The sequence below is a fragment of the Haematobia irritans genome, chromosome 2 (genome assembly GCF_050003625.1).
Source record: "Haematobia irritans isolate KBUSLIRL chromosome 2, ASM5000362v1, whole genome shotgun sequence".
Lineage (NCBI taxonomy): Eukaryota > Metazoa > Arthropoda > Insecta > Diptera > Muscidae > Haematobia > Haematobia irritans.
The window spans coordinates 63,356,839-63,361,754 of NC_134398.1; positions in this window are offsets into that span (position 1 = coordinate 63,356,839).

Here is a 4,916-nt window from a genome sequence, read left to right on the forward strand (position 1 = left end):
TGAAATTGGCTATAAATTTCGATCAAAAAAATTATATATTGCGACCCCAAAATCGTATTTAGTTTTTTTTTCTTTTGAAATAAAAGAAAATATGTGTTTCTTATAAAACATATTTAATATTTTATTATTTTTTGAATTATGCAATAGACAGATAAATTTGGTTCTTGTCATTTGTGTTTTGTTCTAACATAACTTACAAATACAACTACTATCAATATCAACTATAGGGTGAAAAAATAAATTATATAAATCATTATCTTCCTTATAATAATAACCATGTTAGCATGTTCCTTCTAATATGTAGATGCGCCTAGATTTCCAATAAATCAGCAGCCTGTAAGCTAAATTAGTTTTTCTGAAAGTAAAAAGAATAATTTGAATTTCATTTGGTCAATTAAAAGTTAATTTTGTTAAACATTACCTGCATAGAATATCAAGTTCAATTCTTAGTTCCAGGTTGCAGATTTATAATCTTCTTTTGCAGTTGTAGTCTTTTAGCATAAAAAGGTGTATTAAGGAGCTCGGTAATTAAATTTTAGTAACAATTCCTTTCCAAAATTTCCACACATTGAAATCGTCTATTAAAATCTGAACCAATCAAAGACAAAAATAATGGGAATGCAATGTAATATTTGGTATTATATTGATGATACTTTGCAAATTCTGGAAATAGAAAAAAATATCAATGGAAAATACATATTTTTATTATTTTTGGATATTTTTCATATTTTTAAATCCAAAAGAAAGAACTTTTTTACCATTACATAATTCAGCTCATTAGTTTATATAACAGATATACTGCTCTCTACTTGGGTTCAAACTGAAAAAGGCAGGTAAAACAAAAATGCAATTTAATGCGAACGCTACTTCGCAACTTCAAGGTGAATCTTCCACCAAACCCATACCGCTCTTGGTTTTAAGAAAACTAGGAGTGAAAAAAATTTATAATTTTAAAAGATCAATACGGTACCCACTTTTTTATTGCAAACATATTATTATATATTTGATAAAATGATGGAATTGATGGGAATGATTGGTCAATTTCACGAAATAAAATTGGTCACTAAAAGAAATGAATAAAAAATATATTATTTTAGTCAGTTTAATGTAAACAGGCTTCAATGGAAAACGGTATTCACATTTCACAATTTCTTACCTTCAATAAACGTAGATTGTTTTCTATTTTTACAATGCCAGAAAACACAAACACAGGTAATTTCAAATGCGTTCTGTCATATATTTTTTTCAGACCTTTACCACGTGGCCGTTTGTTGTTGCACACTTTATTTATTTCAACCCTTTGCTATGATTTGTTGTTGCGTTCAAAATATTTATGCACACATTTTGAATGCAGCAGACAGACTGTCGCTAATCATGTTTTTCAATTTACGCGAAAAACAAAAACCCAACCGTTCGTTACGAGTTACTTCCACAGACTGATCTCTCCATCATACATTGTTGAATAAAAACCCATTATCTTGTTCTCTTTTCGCTCTTTCCATTGCTCAAAATTATTCAGTTTCAATCACATAGATGATTGGATCATTCACATGTGTAATTGGAAACGGAAAAAATTTCAATCACGTTTGTAATTGAAAATTATTTCCGAATTGATTAAGAAATTGATTGAATCAATTAATAAAGGGTGATTCTTTTGAGGTTAGGATTTTCATGCATTAGTATTTGACAGATCACGTGGGATTTCAGACATGGTGTCAAAGAGAAAGATGCTCAGTATGCTTTGACATTTCATCATGAATAGACTTACTAACGAGCAACGCTTGCAAATCATTGAATTTTATTACCAAAATCAGTGGCAGAAAATCCGCTTTTTTATCGACAAATTTTGTTCAGCGATGAGGCTCATTTCTGGTTGAATGGCTACGTAGATAAGCAAAATTGCCGCATTTGGAGTGAAGAGCAACCAGAAGCCGTTCAAGAACTGCCCATGCATCCCGAAAAATGCACTGTTTGGTGTGGTTTGTACGCTGGTGGAATCATTGGACCGTATTTTTTCAAAGGTGCTGTTGGACGCAACGTTACGGTGAATGGCGATCGCTATCGTTCGATGCTAACAAACTTTTTGTTGCCAAAAATGGAAGAACTGAACTTGGCTGACATGTGGTTTCAACAAGATGGCGCTACATGCCACACAGCTCGCGATTCTATGGCCATTTTGAGGGAAAACTTCGGAGAACAATTCATCTCAAGAAATGGACCGGTAAGTTGGCCACCAAGATCATGCGATTTGACGCCTTTAGACTATTTTTTGTGGGGCTACGTCAAGTCTAAAGTCTACAGAAATAAGCCAGCAACTATTCCAGCTTTGGAAGACAACATTTCCGAAGAAATTCGGGCTATTCCGGCCGAAATGCTCGAAAAAGTTGCCCAAAATTGGACTTTCCGAATGGACCACCTAAGACGCAGCCGCGGTCAACATTTAAATGAAATTATCTTCAAAAAGTAAATGTCATGGACCAATCTAACGTTTCAAATAAAGAACCGATAAGATTTTGCAAATTTTATGCGTTTTTTTTTTTAAAAAAGTTATCAAGCTCTTAACAAATCACCCTATATTTTAATTGGATACGTAACAAATATCAATCATTTTTTTAATTGGTTTTTATTCGGATTTGATTAAATAATTAATTGAATCAATTAACATATTAATTGAATCCGTTTCCAAATTCAATTAAGTGTTTAATTGAAAAAATGTTGGTGATAATTTTTTGTGTGTGGTAGTACTCCTTCGGTTTTGCCTCAAAATTGGCCTCAGTTTCGGCGATCGCCTCTTCATTGCAGCCAATTTTTTTCCCTGCGAGCATCCTTTTGAGGTCTGAAAACAAGAAAAGGTCGCTGGGGGCCAGATCTGAAGAAGATGGTGGGTGGGGAAGCAATTCGAAGCCCAATTCATGAATTTTTGCCATCGTTCTCAATGAACAACACTTTTTTCTTCTTCATATGGGGCCGTTTTGCCGCGATTTCGACCTTCAAACGCTCCAATAACGCCATATAATAGTCAATGTTGATGGTTTTTTCCTTCTCAAGATAATCGATAAAAATTATTCCATGCGCATCCCAAACAACAGAGGCCATTACTTTGCCAGCGGACTTTTGAGTCTTTCCACGCTTCGGAGACAGTTCACCGGTCGCTGTCCACTCAGCCGACTGTCGATTGGACTCAGGAGTGTAGTGATAGAGCCATGTTTCATCCATTGTCACATATCGACGGAAAAACTCGGGTGTATTACAGCAAACACCGCCCAGAATCATCAACACGTTGATGTTTTCGGTCAAAGGTGTGCTCGCGCGGCACCCATTTTGCACAGAGGTTCCGCATATCCAAATATTGATGACCAACACGTTCCTTTGATATCTTTAAGGCCTCTACTATCTCGATCAACTTCATTTTACGGTCATTCAAAATCATTTTGTGGATTTTTTGATGTTTTCGTCGATAACCACCTTTTTCGGGCGTCCGCTGCGTTCACCGTCCTCCGTGCTCATTTCACCACGCTTGAATTTTGCATACCAATAAATTATTGTTGATTTCCCTGGGGCAGAGTCCGGAAACTCATTACAAGCCAAGTTTTTGCTTCCGCCGTATTTTTCCCTTCAGAAAACAGTATTTTATCAAAACAAGAAATTCCTTTTTTCCATTTTTTTTCATATATATATATATATATATATATAAAAATTATATGCATTTAATACTAGCGACGCCATATATGTGTCAGACCGGGGACTTATCAGCCAACCGTTATATATCGAGCGATAAATCATAAGAAACTATTGCGAAGTTTCCTTAAAATTGCTTCAGAATTAATGTTTCCCATATTTTTTTACTCACATTGTGTTCCACCCTAGTGCATTAGCCTACTTAAATTTTGAGTTTATAGATTTTGTAGAAGTCTATCAAATTCTGAGCAGATCGAGTGATATTTAAATGTATGTATTTGGGACAAACCTTTATATAGCCCCAAACTCATTTGACGGATGTGATATGGTATCGAAAATTTAGATCTACAAAGTGCAGGGTATAATATAGTCGACCCCGCCCGACTTTAGACTTTCCTTACATGTGTTTTTTTTATACCCTAAACCACATAGTGGTCAGGGTATAATAAGTTTGATCGGCCAAAAAATGTGCCTACCAGAAATATTGATTTTAGACCCCATAAAATAAATACCGATCGACTCAGAATCACCGCCTGAGTCGATCTAGCGCTTGGTGTCCGTCCGTCTGTCCATGTATTTGTTGTTCACAGGATTCCGGTCGCAATTATTAACCGATTTTGTTGAAATTTGGTACAGGGAGTTTTTTGGGCACAAGGACGAACGCTATTGAATTTGGAAGAAATCGGATCAAATTTAGATATAGCTCCCATATATATGTATCGCCCGATTTCGACAAATGGGGTCACGTTGCGCGTTTTTTCAAACGGATCGTCACCAAATTTGGCAAAAGGTAATCTTTTCCATCGCCCGTCTGCAAAATTTCATCCAAATCGGTTCAGATTTAGATATAGCTCTCATATATATGTATCGCCCGATTTTCTCAAATTTGGCCACAAAACCTTTTTTTATCAACCGATCTTACTCAAACTTGGCTAAATATAATCTTCTATAGCAGTAACTATATGTGCAAAAAATCATCGAAATCGGTTCAGATTTAGCTATAGCTCCCATATATATGTACCGCCCGATTTTTCTAAATTTGGCCATAAAACCCTTATTTATCAACCGATCTTACCCAAATTTGGCTAAATGTAGTCTTCTATAGCACTAACTATATGTGCAAAAAATCATCGAAATCGGTTCAGATTTAGATATACCTCCCATATATATGTATAGCCCGATTTTCCCAAATTTGGCCATAGAACTCTTATTTATTAACCGATCCTACTAAAAGTTGG